This window comes from Callorhinchus milii, unplaced genomic scaffold (genome assembly GCF_018977255.1).
Source record: "Callorhinchus milii isolate IMCB2004 unplaced genomic scaffold, IMCB_Cmil_1.0 Scaffold1, whole genome shotgun sequence".
In the NCBI taxonomy this organism is placed as follows: Eukaryota; Metazoa; Chordata; class Chondrichthyes; order Chimaeriformes; family Callorhinchidae; genus Callorhinchus; species Callorhinchus milii.
In genome coordinates this window covers 102,192,519-102,209,822 of record NW_024704742.1, presented here as the reverse complement: position 1 = coordinate 102,209,822, position 17,304 = coordinate 102,192,519, and positions in this window count along the sequence as shown.

The following is a 17,304-nucleotide window of genomic DNA, read 5'->3' as shown; positions in this document are numbered from 1 at the left end:
AACTTGCAGACTCGGCTGACACTTCAGTGCAGTGTTGGGAGAGGCGTCCTTCAGATGAGAGTGACTAATACTTAGAAATCAATATCAAATGTTGCGCCTTTCCAATAGCAGCCAAGCCCACATACAGCAATAATTGTATTGCTAGTAAGTGCCAATGAATTCCACACAGTGCTAACTGCACTGCCAGTGATTGAATTTCATTAATTCATTCATTTTCAACCCTTTTTTACACTGAGGACTTAAGAGTGGACCTACAGGCAGATTTCTTTGATATTAATCTGGGCAGTGCTGACAAACACTTTCATTTGCCTGACAGCAACTGTTTACAATGATAATCATGTCTGAAGTACATGGCTTGCAATTCAACACTGAAACCACTCCAGACATAGCAGCTCCACAACTCAAGAAGCACCCGAGTGACTCAAGCTGTGAATGCCCAAGGATAAGTATACAGCATGGTTCAATCAACCACCAAGGGAATTTGTTGTGAATCGTATCTTCGATCTGGCATAGGCTGCAGTTAAGCAGATTATTTCTGATATGATAGGAAGAGAACCCTGTGGCAAAGCAGATTTGAACACTTGCATGGACAACCGGAAGGAATTTCAACCGGCAACACCATTACAATTTTGGCTAAATTAATGTGACAATTTCCAAAGCTGTCAAAAAATTGGTGATTGACTATTAACATAAACTTTATCCTGCCTTTCAACTTGTACTTGCAACATGCACTTGGATACAGCAGAGTATCTGTTGAGAAGTGAATTTCCTCTGTTATTTAGAGGAAGTCATAACCATTTTGGGGGAGGGGCAGAACTTGGGTTATGCACTACTGATATGGAAAATATGGACATAGGTAAATAGGGATAGAATATCTGCCATTCAACCCAATAAATTGTTCAACACAAAGTCTGAAAAGCCTGATCATCAATAACTAGCATAAAAATATTAATAGCAAAAAATAGGAGAATCGATTCCCGGTTAAAGCCTTCAGGAGAAACACATCTAAAAAAGCCTGATCAAAGCATTTCATACAAGGTCAGACCTAGAGTGAGTAATCTTAACAAAGGGAAAGATGTGACAGAAGTGAAAGGTAACGAGGAATCTTTCTGCCCAAGAGCACGGGTGTAGCAGCATTAGCTAGTAATTGAAAATGACTCTGTTTTCAATCATTCATAAAGTGAATCCGCCACTCAAATTTCTCGCCTATAATGTGTGAAACCTTGAATTCTGATCAGGGACAAACAAACCTGTCTGACAGCTGCAATAAGTATCCCGGTAAAAGTATAATAAGGCAGTACTGTAGTAGATTTCCCAGGATAAAGCTTCAGCAGTTCTCTGGCAGATAACAAAACATAACATTTTTCCAAACGCATTCAAATTCACATACATTCCAAATGTGGCTGCGCTAATACAATACTTTACAATGAATGACAAAAGTTAAATTCTCCAAGCATTTCCCAAGTGACAGGCCTTTCTGCAGTACATCAAAGGTGCAACACGTTTACATTTACAGTGCATTTTCAACGCTCCAAATGCATCATTTTTCAAGCTGTGCAGATAATATGAAACCTTCACAGTTGCTTTCTATGAAAGTTAATGCATCTCCAACACAATTTCTATTTCAAACTCAATTTTATCTCCACAAATCACAAAAAAATACAAAATGAATTGCACTAGTTTATCAGTGTTCTGAAGTTGTCAGAAGCGTGAAAGTACAATATTTCATATTTATGATATTCCCGGGTCACAATGTTCTCTGTCTCTTGTATAAATGTATAATTTTCACAGCTGCTGACATTTTGACTGAATTTGTCCATCTTTTCCCAATTCTCCTTGGGCTTATGTCTATTGATATGTGACGGCAGTATGATTAGAAATATGGAGTGCTACAATTCCTGTTTCCACTGCTGAGAGCATAGCTCAGGGACAGGATAAATGACATTGAGACACTTGAAGTGGTCCGTAACAATCTGCCTGAAGAAGTACAATCCACAAAAATGCCAGTCATTTATAAGAAATACTTGTTTTTGTCTGCATGTGAAATATAAATGGGACCGATTTCACTCGGGAACATTCACCTTTCTGTCGCCTGAAGTTTGTTGAGACTTTTTATTACATTCATTGATAGTTTAGTTTTCATTTTGCTACTTATTCTATGTAGTATTACACTGGTGTCCAAGCTGTTTTGCTTATTCCTGCTTGTACATAGTTTATGGAGACTTGAGTGACAATTTCTCTTCATTATTTCTGGATTATTTTGACAACCAGTTTGCATGATATTCTCGTCAGAATTGCCTCTGAAAATGACCAGAGTTGGCACAAGAATGCTTTAACCTCTAACCACATGGGAAAGTAAAGGAATATAGAGGACCAGTATACAGAACTCTTTAAGGGCTCTGAGGCTCTGTCTGGTGTGAGGGGCACTATATAAATGCAAGTTGTTGTTGTTGTTGACCAGACATTTGGCTTGTCCCAAAGTAAATTTAAAAAACTGTTACATTTGATCAGTGTAACTTCTTTTTCCAAAACATAAACACATCTGGAGGTACTTACTCTTTTGCTTTTGGGCACTGGAAACATTTTAGTTTGTGTAAGTGTTCCTTTGGTCAACTCACCTCCCCAGAAGATTAAATAGAGGTTGAATCCAAGACAGTGCAAATCAAACACAATGCATTAGAACGAACAGGTATAAATAGCTTTTCTTTATACTTTCTTATGCTCTAATCCCAATCCATTCACCCACAAAACACACAGCCACTGCACTTTGCAGTATATCCTGCGAAACACTTTGGGATCTCCTTCCAACATGAAAGGCACTGTACTAAATGTAAAGATTATTATTATTTATTTAACCCTGTAGGAGATCATGGGTCATGCTCAGAAAACAAAACTTGCACAATTTTTTTTACAATAAAATGGAAGGTTTATTTTAAAAAGGAAGCTATACCATTTTACAACCATCTTCTCCAGATTCCCCAGCTTTATATTGGTGCTCATTAACTTGTGGCTGTTGCCCAATTATCACTTATGGTTGGATCTCCAAACAAGTTTGATTGGAGTCCAGTCCTTGTTAGCTCCCCTGATTGTGACACCCTTTTATCGAGTCAAACAAAAAAATGCTCCCTGCCACATAGGTTGAGCGCGCCAATAACCATAAAAAGCAGTGACAGGGTTTAATTCGTGTCACAAACCCCATCACATAAAGCATATCAAAACCATGTACAGGGTACAGTGACTTCACATGGATACAACCAGGGATGAGAAGCTGTAGATATGAGGATAGGATGGAATAATTAGAATCCAATCTTTTTATTGGAACAGAGAAAGGCAAGTGGAGTCTTGTAGCTTAGTGGTTGGAGCGCGAGACTCACAAACAAGAGGACCTGGGTTCGATTCCCGGGCAGAGCGAAACATTGGGTAGCTTTCCTTACTCCACACGCCTCTGTTTACCTAATTGGTGGATCACTTTTCCAGGGGTAATAAACCTTTTTAAAAAAATAATAATAATTTGGTCACTCAATCCCTGACTGTTTGTGGGATACTGCTGTGCGCAATTGCTGCTGCATTTCGCTCACAAAGCATACAGTAAATTCATTTTACAGTATATTCTGTGAAGTGCTTTGAGATGTCTAGAAGACGTGTTAAGGCACTGTATCAAACGCAAGGATTATAAGAGGGGATCTGCTGGAGATCATCAAAATTCAGAATGGTTTTGACAGGATAAATAATGAAAGATTATTCACTCTGTTTGGTAAATTGATAACAGGGGGTAAACACTCAGGATTATTACTGGAAGAGTTAAGATGGAGGTTAGAATATATTTTATCAAGCAGAAGGTTGTTAGAACATTGAATGCTTTGCAACTGGTAGCTGTTGAGACAGAGAGCATAAAAACATTTGAAAGGGAATTGGTTAAATAGTTGAAAACAAATCAAAAAAGGATACTCCAGCGAATGAGCCAATGCTCACGGGCTAAATTACCTCCTCCAATATTGTAACTGATATGATTCTTACTGAAAATGCAGAACACGATAAGGTTGTACTTTGATACAAAGTGTATTTTGAAATTGGAGAAATCAATACTTTTTCTTTAAAGTGAAAATCTGACCAGCTATTAATAATAATTATGCTTTGAGCAGCTAACAAAATTATGAAATAAATTGTAACATTTAATATTTTAACATTTAATATTTATGATGCACCCTCAAATATTTGCAATTTAGAAAATAAATATGGATTTGGAGATGAACAAAAAATTTATTCTGAAAAGCAAATAAAGTAATTATTATATCTTCCAATATATTGTAATAGATTATTTTAATTCCATAAGGTTAATTTTGGCAGCGGTTGGAAGAACATGTGCATTAATATGAAAAGCAATTACTTATAGTGGGAGGAGAAATGGTCTGAATTGGCTTACCTCTGCACACTCCCAGTGACTCAATGAATCTTGAACTTGTGTTACTCATAAATTTAGCTTGAGATACTTCTTGCATGAAACATAAGGGAACGATTGATTCCGATACAGCTGAGCTGTTCTGAAGTCGAAGATAATTGCAGATAGAAAGTATCTAGACATGGATCGGGAGTACAGATTTAGGCTATTCAAAGCAAGCCCAGACAGAATATGTTCTGCTCAACACCAAATTTAACACGCATATGGATTGTTATTTGTTTACTTGTAGGCCACTAGATTATAGTTAGGAACATTTTATTGTACTGGCAAATGAATACTTTTCAATTAGAACACAACTAAAGCAATCCTTGTACCAGTGTTAAGTTGTCCAACAAAAGTAGACAGTGGGCTACCACACTAGCCTTATAACGTTGTATCTGCCTTCTTCAGGTGCACATTAAAGATTCTATGGCACTATTCGAAAGGAGAACAGAGTTTCTCCTGACAATCCTCCAGATGAATTAGTTAGCTTGTAAGAACATAAGAACATAAGAATTAGGAGCAGGAGTAGGCCATTCAGGCCCTCGAGCCTGCCCCGCCATTCGATAAGATCATAGCTGATCTTATGACCTAACTCTAATTACCTGCCCTCTCCCCATATCCCCTAATACCTCTATTTTTTAAAGATCTATCAGTTTCAGCCTTGAGATGTTCAAGGACTGAGCATCTACAGCCTTCTGGGGTAGTGAATTCCATAAATTCACTACCCTCTGAGTGAAGAAATGTTTCCTCAACTCTGTTTTAAAAGGCTGACCCTGAATTTTAAGACTGTGACCCCTGGTTATAGATGCTCCTACCAGGGGAAACAGTCCCTCAGTGTCTACTTTATGCAGCCCTTTAAGAATCTTATATGTTTCAATAAGATCTCCCCTAATTCTTCTGTACTCTAGAGAATACAGCCCTAGTTTATTCAGCCTATCCTCATAGGTCACTCCCCTCATCCTAGGAACTAACCAAGTGAATCTACGCTGCACCCCTCTAGGGCAAGTATGTCCTTTTTTAAATAAGGAGACCAAAACTGCACACAATACCCTAGGTGCAGTCTCACCAATCTAAGGTTTCATTATAAATATGATGACGTTTGTATTTGATGTAGCACTTTATCACATTGTCTGGATGTCTCAAAGTGCTTCACAGGATTTTACTGTAAAATGGAGTGACTGTATTTATAGATGACCATGGCAACAGCCATGTCCCACAAGCAGCCATGAAGCGAATGACCAATTTTATCTTGGAATTGTTAGCCAGTACAAAGTCCCTTCTCTTTTTGAATCGTGGGATCTCTGTAATTTTCCTCTGAATAGACAAGACCTCATTTTAACATCTCACTCTAAGGTCAGCGTATCTGACAATGCAGCACACCCCTAGCACACCACTGGAGAGTCAGCATAGACTGTGAACTCAAAGTCCCAAAGTAGGCTTGAACCCACAGCCTCTGACTCAGAGGCGAGAGTGGTACCAATTGAATTTGAAAAGACTCGTAGAAATATTGATGGCTACATGACCAATTACAACACTGACACTACCCCTTTCACATTTCAGGAGTGGGGCTCCAACATGAATTGTGTTGCATGTGCCCTCCTCCTCCCTCTCCCTTTATGCTCCAAGTTTTGTTGTGGTTGGTTGCCAGATCTGCTGAAGCTAAGTATAGACGCAGCACATATTTTCTGGGAAAGATAAGATACTCTAAATGGGAGGATATAATACAAATGGATTTATAGAATTAGTAAACAATGTACAAATTGCAAGTAATAATAATAATAATAATCCTTGCATTTGATATAGCACTTTTCACCTGTTATCAATGTCTGAAAGCGCTTCACAGAATAGACTGTAAAGTGAATTGACCGTATATTTGTGGGCGAAACACAGCAGCCAATTGCACACAGCAGTGTCCAACAAACAGTCATGGATTGAAAATGACTAATTTATTGTTGTTTTGTTTTGGAGGGATTATTATTAGGCGTGTGGAGTAAGGAAACTTGCCCACGGTTTCGCCCTGCCTGGAATTGAACCCAGGTGTCTCGCTTGCAAGGCGAGTGCTCTAACCACTGAGCTACAGTGGTTGATACGACTTATCACGTCTTCGAGACATCTCAAGCGCCCCACAGAATATACTATAAAGTGAATTGACTGTATATTTTGTAGTGAAATGCGGCAGCCAATTGCACACAGCAGTGTCCCACAAACAGTCGTGGATTGAGTAACCAAACCACCACCATTTTTTGATGTTTTAAAAAAATGACAAACACTGAATGGGTCTGAGAAGGCAGACCCAAAACAATATTCAAATACACCCAGATAGCAGGACAAGAGGACACAGATTCAGACATGTAAAGGGCAATATTAGGATCCTGCCCCAGTAAGTGGTCCGTACCTCCAAGGTCTGTCGACAAATCAGGCTGGGCTGGGCTGCTCTGTCATTGATAGTGCCTGGAGAATACAGATGCCCCATCCCTGCCCCACCCAAATCTTCATACATTTTTTCTGCCATGTCCCCCTCACTTCTCTCTCCTTCTTTGTCTCTTACAAGAAACCCACCACCTGCTCCTTTGACCACATTCCCATCCAATACCTGATACCCAACTATCCCTCCTTGCCTCTTTACTCACTGTTCTTATCATCCTCTCCCTGTCCTCTGGCACAGAACCCCATCTTCAAAACTTCTATCATGCATCATTTCCCACACAAGGCTCTAGGAGCCCATCAACCCAAGACTCAACATTCCTCAACAGATTGACTTTAACCTGTGCCACTCCTCTGTTAGCTCAGGTCCATTTCACCCCTGCACTCAGCAACTCTCTCCCTCATAGGGTGACTGTATTTTGTAAAAGCAAATCTGGGGACATATATATAACAAAATTGAACTCATCATAATTCCTGTTCGTAACATCTCCGTAACATCGCCCGACTCCGCCACTGCCTCACCCCTCAGGCCACTGAAACTCTTGTTCATGCCTTCATCACCTCCAGGCTCGACTATGCAAACTCCCTGCTTGTCAGCCTTCCCAACTCCTCCCTCCACAGGCTGCAGATAATCCAGAACTCTGCAGCCCATGTCCTCTCCCGCACCAAACTCCGTGACCCCATCTCCCCCACTCTTGCCCGACTCCATTGGCTCCCTATCCTTCAGAGGATCCAGTTCAAGTTCCTGGTCCTCACATACAAAGCCCTCCATGGCCTCGGCCCACTACCTCTGTGACCTCCGAAACCCCTACCAACCCGCCCGCTCCCTCCACTCAGCCGGCTCTGGCCTGCTCCATGTCCCCCGACCCACCCGCCCCACCATTGGCGGGAGAGCCTTCAGCCACTCTGCCCCCAACCTCTGGAATTCCATCCCCAGTCACTCCGCCTTGCCCCCTCCTTAGCCTCAACACCCTCCTCTTTGACCATGCCATCGCCCTCCCCCCTCCCCTCCCTTCCACCCCCACCCCCCCACTCTGACCCCAGCTCGGGTCTGAAATGCCGTACTCAGTCCAGCGCCTTGGGACGTCCTCCCGACGTGAAAGGCGCTATACAAATGTAATCTTGTTATTATTGTTGCTGACAGTACTGGAGACGCTTGTCGGATTAATGGCTGTATTTCTCTGATGAGTGTGCCTGTTTTAGAATTGCTCAGTTTGAGGACAGATCCTGGGTTGCAGATCTGAGGACGGGGCAAAATTTGGCCACAAACACAATAAATTTGGAGACTATGGTCACCCTGCCTTAAACTGCATCCGCCTCACCTACCTTTCCCCTCTTTCTTTCTGTTTCAAACTAGTTCAAAAACATATCTCTTGGACTACACCTTTGGTCACTTACCTCTCACCATATTTTTTAAAAAAAACATGTTGTGTGTGGGATCGTTTCAACAAGGCAAAGGGAAGTCAGCAAAACAGCTTCTACAGAAGTAACCCCTGTGCAATAAGAGAGAGGCTGTAATAAGGATCCCACATGAAATACCTTTCATAGGGCGCTGATTTATTATTTTAACTGAAATTGCAGAATGTGGCACATTCAGGAAAGCCTTACTTTCTTTGCCTCAGCTTTCCTTCCGTGCAAAACCAAACAAGACAAAAACAAAAAAAATCCAAAGCAATTCTTCTTACTCGTGGACTCCTCAGTGCCATTCAACGAAACAAATGAAATCTGCCTTATATTTTGCGGGATCGAAAACAATCATTCGCAGGAGCAGGTGATAGGGACTGATGGTGTATGTGTGTGTTGTGTGTGTGTGTGTGTGGAGGGTGGGGAACATTTTAGGAATAAAAAAAAGGCATTGATGGAGGGTGATGAACGCCCCTCCCTACATTATGCTCAGCCCCCAAAATAAAAGGTGCAAAGCCCTGAGCCACTCACTCTATTGTCCACATTGTCTGACCCTGAGCACCAGAGACACAGCCCTGACTCACTGCGTCCATCTAACCATTGCTCTGCTCCACATCGCACATTATTACCTGCAACTGTGTGTTGGGCTGTGATTTCGCATATGCACTCGCAAAGACACTTACCTTTCCCTCCAGTCCGAGTGCAAGGTTTTGTTGGCAGGTGGTTTTTATTCCCCCCCCACCCCCTCCCCTCCTCTCTCCCCTCCCCTCCTCTCTCCCCTCCCCAGTGCTGGCAGGAGTGGGGTGGAGGAGGTTGTGATCACTCGGCGCTGCTGCTGTTGCTCCTGTGGCTCTCAGCGTTATCCTCTCCATCAATACCCACTGGGAGCTCAGCTCAGCTCAGCTCAGCCCATACACATGCAATCCATTCAAACTTTACAGGGGGAAAAAAATACTCTGTGAGCATTGAAAACCCCACTAAGTTGCAACTGTGATTAAGCAGAAACAAGCACACAGAAGGGTTAAATAAAAATACATTTGACGAATCTTAACATCCACAGTTTCATTCCCTCCCCCCCAACCCACCCCCACCCAGAACTTTTGCTATGTCTAAAACATCGATATCTATAGTTTGAAGTATAGTCACATTTTCCTTCTCGCTGCTGATCAGCTGTCCAGTGAACCACACACTCCCAACACTCTGCATTCAGTCTGATTTCTTAAGCACTCATCACACCACCACCCTACACATACCCTGAAATACAATACAATTTACATTTGTACAGCACAGTTTTCATTTAAAAACACACATTGTCGTGATGCAAATCACATTGAAATACATAATCGTAACGTGTATCTCAATGTGTTAGCTGGAAGGTTTGAGGACATAACTGGAAGTTGTATTTAAGAACCAGACAGGCAGGCTAATTAACCCAAATAACTCCATGGATTATTGCAGAACTATCCATCTTTTCCTTAGAGCAAGTTCAACCCAGGGAGATTTTAATTAAAATAACCCAGAGTGTGTGTCTATTCTCCCCGTTTAAATCAATCATCAGGTGCTCAAACATCTCTTTATCAAAACTGATCTTGAATATCAGACACCAATAAAATGGACTTAAGTAAAAAGATATAATGCAACACAAAGTACCTTCCAAGCTCTCTTGTTTCTCAATGCTTTGGAACCAAGCCTCTGTCAGTAAAGATAAGGAATGTAAAATCCTGTGAATCGATCTCTGCACCTTCTTCACTTGTGTGATTGATCAATGAGAGAAGAAAACAGTATTTGGCCTTGCATAGGGAGGAGAAGGATCTCTGTGTGCCACAGGCCATTTAAAAAAAAGTCCAATATTTTATCAGTTGAGTACAGTACAACATAGGTTACTAGAACAATGATCTATCTCCTTGATACCCTGACAACAAAATCTTATTTCACAGTAAATATCATTGTCACAGATTACACTCTACCAAGAAAGGTGTGAATGAAGAAAGCCCGTCAGTCCATTTAATGTAAGCCAGAATGCAAAAAGCTACCTTGGCAAGTGTGAAACTATCATTCCAGTTTACTTTCTCTATCTCATTTAACATCTTACATGTTTCTGTTAGATCCCCTTTGAGACGTCGCTTTTCAAGACTAAAGAGCCCTACCTGTTCGGAGGATGACTCAATGTGCTTCACAGGATTTTAATGTAAAGTGCAGTGACTGTGTATTTTGCAGGCAAACATGGCAGCCAATTTGCACACAGTGTTGTTCCACAAACAGCTATGATGTGAATGAACAATTTTATCTGGGGGATTGTTGGTCAGGACACCAGCAGAAACTCCCTTCCTTTTCCAAATGGTCCCATGTGATCTGTAACATCCACCTGAACTGACACTGAACAGTCCACCTGATTTGTCAAGGTGACTTTCTGTAAATTAGGAAATAATATTCTTTTTTTAAACAGCTGATAGATGTTCAATGCATCATACAGTAATGCAATGACCATAAATTGCTGTCAGTTTATTTGTTCCAGAAGCTAGATTTTTAGCTTGACAAGCGCTTTGAGATTTATTTCTACATTGCCTATGAGGCACAGAGGCATAGAGTACAAAAGCAAGAAAGTTCTGCTAAACCTTTATAAGTCACTGGTTAGACCTCAGCTGGAGTATCGTGTCCAATTCTGAGCAGCACAGGAAGGATATCAAGGCCTTGGAGAGAGTGCAGAGGAGATTTATCAGAATGGTACCAGGGATGAGGAACCTTAGTTATGTGGAGAGACATGAGAAGCTGGGATTGTTCTCCTTAGAGCAGAGGAGGTTATGGGAAGATTCAATAGAGGTGCTCAAAATTATGAAGATTTTGATAGAAGGTAGGGAGAAACTGTTTCCACTGGCAGGTGGGTCAGTAATCAGGGGACATCCATTTAAGATAATTGGCAAAAGAACTAGAGGGGAGATGAGGAGAATTTTTTTTACACAGAGAGTTGTTACGGTCTGGAAATGCACTGCCTGAATGGGTGGTGGAAAAAGATTCAATAACAACTTTCAAAAGAGATAGGTACTCGAAAATGAAAGATTGGCAAGGATATGGGGCAAGAGCAGGGGAATGGGACTGATTGGGTAGCGCTTCCAAAGAGCTGGCACAGGCACGATGGGCCAAATGGCCTCTTTCTGTGCTGTAATATTCTATGATTCTATGAAAAGGAAAATTGACTTTGGGGTCATTGCCTATTAACAAGTCATTGGGTTTTAGTATCCAATGATAGATCATAAACATCTCCTTAGAATACAGAAATCTTTATTTAATATTTCCTAAAAATGACATCAAATCATCTGGAATTTCTACGTATTATGTACAGTAACAAATGTGAGGGATAGATGGATGTTGGGTTGGTTTTACGACTAATATACAATAGTGGCCTGGCCACTGTGATACTGGACCTAAAACAATTGAGTACCACTTCACCTTTGTTATTCACCACTAGTAGTGTGAATAGTTATAATGAGAATATTATACATATAGCCTTCATTCTAAAAATTCTGTAACCCTAACATTGTGCAGAGTTTAATGCAGAGGTAATTAATTCATGCATTGTTTGGGAGAAAGGTTTTAAGTGAAATGAATGTGATTGCAATTCACATTTATGCTTTACTTCTTTAACACTACAATACAGACAATGCAAAAGAGCAAGCAGCAGAAGACAAGTGATCTACAGATTAATGTTCCAGAGCAACTTGTGACGCCTTCCTGCCTCAGTTGGGTGAATTCTGTCAGTTCTCATATTGGCTGTCATTATAGTGGCCAGTGGAAGTGACATCGTTCATCATCAGTAGATGGGAAGGGGTAAACTGAGGCCTTAGCTCACTGACAGATCAGGATGCATCATTGGCAAAGCTTTCTCTTAGATTATCTCATACTCCTACTGGGGAAAATAATAATAATAATCATAATCCTTGCATTTGATATAGCATTTTATCACGTCTTTGAGATGCCTCAAAACCCTTAACAGAATAAACTGTAAAGTGAATTATTGTATATTTTGTGGGCGAAATGTGACAGCCAATTGCACACAGCAGTGTCCCACAAACAGTCAAGGATTGAGTAACCATTTTTTTAAGGAATTAATATCCCCAGAAAAGCGATCAGTCAATCGACTAATAACCGGGTTCCTACTTACTGCTAGGTTAACAGAAGGGTATGGAGTAAGGAAACTTGCCCAACATTTCACTTTGTTGGGAATCAAACCCAGGTCTCTTGCTTGTGAGGCAAGTGCTCTAACCACTGAGCAACAGGACTCCACTGTCAGCAATCCAATGTGTGCTATGAGCAATCCACAGTGGAAGTAAATAGAACAAAATTAAATCCAACAAAATAACATTCTGCAAAAATATAATTAAAAAGGTAAAAAGGTTAATAAAGAAAATGTATACATAAAAAGAAGTGAATTGCTATTTGTCCACACATTATAATATACAACAAAGAGGTTCAGGGAGTAAAGTTCCAACCATTTGGAAACAATGCGTTTTTTTAATGTTGAGTATCTGACATGTTCTCAAACCCATCACCGAGCTTAAGAGTATCCAAACCAAACTGAGAATTCCATGTATGTATGTCACCCACCAATGGAAATTTCCTTGCTTCTGAGATAGAATGTACACTTTATTTCTGGAGGGACACAGTTTGTTTATCTAATTCCAGAGAATATTAGGCACAGATTGGCAAGAACAAAGGCTTGTGAACCCCAATTGGGTACTGCTGGAATTCAACCAGCTAAAATTATATATTTCTGCTGTCAGCAATTGGTCTACACTGCCAAGGCCTGCCAATGAGCCAAGTTGACTGGTTTGCTAACTGACCCACCAAGCTCAAGAACCAGGCTATGAAGACTACCACAAAGAATTGATTAGCATTACATTCTGCTGCCAAACGTGGCACTTTGAAGTCAGCTCAGCATCAAAAATACCCTGCTTACCTCACTCCCATAAGTTGGTCCCTTGATATCCAACAAGCACAGATTTGAGCCCTCACTAAGTAGATTGTAATAATATAATAATTCTTGCATTTGATATAGTGCTTTATTAAGTCTCAAAGCACTTCATGGGAAAAATATACTGTAAAGTGAATTAACTGGATATTTTGTGGGCAAAACGCAGCAGCCAATTGCACACAGCAGTGCTCACAAACAGTTGTGGATTGAGTGACCAAATTATTATTATTTATTATTATCATTTTTTATTATTATTTTATTTTGAAGGGTTTATGACTCCCAGAAAAGCAATCCTCCAATTGACTAACAAACGGGTTCCTACTTACTGCTAGGGAAATAGGGGCGTGTGGAGTAAGGAAACCTGCTCAACGTTTTGACTTGCCTGGGAATCAAACCCAGTTTCCTCTCACTTGTGAGGCGAGTACTCTACCCGCTAAGATGTAGGATTGCAGTTAATGGGAACTCCCTGCGAGGTTCCTGGAAACAATGTATAAACTCCCAGATTATATTAAACAGCCTCACTTCTACTCATCAATTAATTAGATAACATATGTGGGAGGGCATGTTATTTTTGTATTTATCCATCGTTGTGCTGCTGCAAAGTCCATAGCAGTTTTGAAATTCATAAATATCAGACACAACAGTCTTGAGAACATTGCAATAGTTATGTTTATTACAGGATAGAATAAAGCAATGAACAACAAGATAAATCAGATTTACATGCTTTATTGTTTTACTGGTAAGTGCCACTGCCACTAGTACAATAATAGTACAGAGTAAACTTACATTTACATGTTTGATATTTCTTGTACTTGTATCACTTAAAATGAATCATTTCTAGGTAGACTGCCATTTACTCTTTTATGAGGTTGGATTGCAGGGAAATAGACCTTGAAAATCATGAAAGACACTTCATTTGAAACAAGTGAAATTTCATTTAACAATTACAATTCTAGCTAAAATAGTGTTAAAGTCCATAAATTCTAACTAAAATAGTGCTAAAGTCCAATAAATCAAATGACACAGTTCTTCACATGGTGCTTCACAGTAGAAACAAAAAAAATTACATTTTGTAGCGGCCCAATAGTGGGACAGGTGAGACGGGGGACGTGAAGTAGGCCGGAGCACGCTGAGCTGAGGTAGCAGGCAGGTTGGTAGGTGGTTAAGAAGTTGCAGAGGTAGAAGGGACCAAGCCCATGGAGGGCTTTGAAAGTGAGGACCAGGATCTTGAACTGTATCCTCTGTGTGATGGGAAGCCAGTAGAGATAAGCGAGGGTGGGGTTGATAGGGTCACGGAGCCTGGTGTGGGATAGGACACGGAGCAGAGTTCTGGATAATCTGCAGCCTATGGAGGAAGGAGTTGGGGAGGCCGACAAGCAGGAAGTTTGCATAATCGAGCCTGGATGTTATGGATGAGTGTATGAGGGTCTTGGTGGCCTGGGGTGTGAGACAGTGGCAGACCCGAACAAAGTTACAGAGTTGGGGAAAGGTGGACCGGGTCATGACATGTTATACTGGAAATAACACGGACTACAAACCTTCCATAAGTGGAGCCAAATAGAATTGTTACTGGATCATTCTCAGTCAGAGCACAATACCATTGCAAAGGCTGAATTGAGGTCTCAAGAGGTGAAATCTAGTGTCTACCATAGCAATTGCACTGATAAGGTGGAAAAAGATGTTCAGCAGTACAGAACATGTGTGAAAACCTCATGAATACTTTTTGTGGAATGGTTGTTGAAAAGTGATGAATTGTGATGCATTCAGTAACTGCTGGAGTTCTTATAGATCTTAACCTTTTAGCCTCCTGAAAATCCTTCTGAATACTCAATAGCAGATGTAAGTTAAACATGTTATTGTGAGTAGGATTTCCATATAAATGTCTTATAACAGGGAAAAAAATCTGCAGGTTAAATGGGATAGAAAGTAGTATTGAAACTTTTCTCAGTGGCTGAAGAGATAGTTGCATTAGCTCAAAATGAGCATAATTGCCCACTTGGCCTTTATTCTGCATCAATTTTTCATGCTCATCTAACTGATATCTTTCTTCAAACAAATGGAAGTATATGTAAGTGAGCTTTATAGCATCAATGAAATAGAATGGGTGTAAAATAATTCAAATATATAAGGTAGAAACAAGAAAGAAAGGAAAATCAGAATGATACTAAACAAATATTATCTTGCAAAAGAGGTCATGCAGCATTGTGAATCACTCAACAACATACAATGTTTAATGATTTTAAACATTTTAACGTTTTAACAAAGACTATCCGCAGCAGTAATATCTGTGCATAGTAATAGTTCCCATTCGCTGGGAATTTTAATGGGGCTTTGCAAAATCCATGGGAGAACTGGTTCCTATTAGCAGAACACATTAAAGAGAAGTGAGCTGTTAAAATGGTGAAGAGGAATATTAACAGTAATGACCTGAGCCATTTGTTGGAATATTTTGAAGTGGCTTTGTGATATTTTCCAAGTTATCCCATTTATTTAATTAGCAGCATGCCTGATTGTACCCAATCCTGTAACTCTGGGGACTCTTCTGCTGAATTCAGTCAGAGTAATGTATCTTCCAATGGGCGCTTATGGATTTCCCATAACGACCAACATCAAAATATTTATTATCCTTCCTGAATGCAATATTTGACCATATGACAAGAAACAGCTAATTAAATTTAAATTTAAAAAGACATTCAAGACTTATGAACCACTATTTGCAAAATTAATAGCAATAATACATTAATGAGTTTTGCCTCTGCTTGTTAACTAATGACCTGACCTAACTAGGATGGTTACTTGACAAGTCATCCAGCCATGATCTGTATCTGTACTGTATTGATCAGAAACACTAGTAGCTTTAAGGACAAACATAATTTCAGAATTGGAGTGATTCCCACTAAACAATTCCCAGGCAGTTTGGGATCCCTAAGCATTATGCAAATGAATATGTTATCAACATAATCATCTCAGTTAAGTTGTCGGTAAAATGGTGAAATCACATAATTTCGGCAAGACACCCTCAAGAAAGACATTTTGTATACTGTCAAGAAGCATATTCTTGTGCAATTTGACAAATCCCTTTCAAAACTAAGAATATAAGAAATGTTAAGGATGTGAAAAGGCCATTCGATCCATTTTATTACCCTATTTTACACTTACATGGGGAGAAATTCCCCCTAGGTCTAAATTTACTCCCTGTAGCATTTAGAGAGTTTGAGAAATTTTTGAATACAATCTTAATTTTGAACTGGTTTTCCTTTTTTTGTTTAACAACCACAGAAAACAGACTTTAAAATTAAGGCAAAATTCAGCAATTCTGAAAATTGAATGTTCTGAAACGCTGCATGAATAGAATAAATCAACCCAGTTGTATAGGTTAGATTTGAATAACCCCTAATGTTTCACCTTAACTACCTCACCTAGTACGTTGTTCCGAATATTTATTACTCCTCATACAAATAAAATCTTCCTAATATCTGAGTTGAATTTTTTCTTTGTTGTGCTAAATGTATCAAATGTTCTTTTGTCCCGTATTTGTAGTCCAATGGGAAGCAATAGTCTGGGTTTGCCCTATCTATACCATTCAATATTTTCAGTGAGGAACTAACCCTTTGCTCTTCACTCCATCATCTTCAAAGCCTGCATATATTTAATGTGGGTGGTGACTAGAACTGAATGCACTATTTCAAATGTGGTCTGACCAGTGTTCTTCCCCTGTTAATGTTGTCAGCAAATTTAGCCTGCTGCTTTTGAGCACACAATGCCTGGGGAGCGATGGATTTTCAGAGGTTCTGTCCTTCAGATGAAACGTTAAAACCAACATCCTGTCTATCCATTCAATTGGACATTAAAGATCCTGTAGAATTATTTGAAAAGAAAAGGGTAGCTTCTTCCAGTGTCAATTCAACAATTCCCCAGATAAAATTGATCATTAATGTGCCCGTTTGTGGAATTTGTCCATTGTCGGACTGGGCCCGAAACAGAAAAAAAATATCCGCAGCCCACACGCGTGTAGTTCCCACTGTCCGACTCTTAGCGCGCCCCCACCTCACAATCCTTGCTGGTT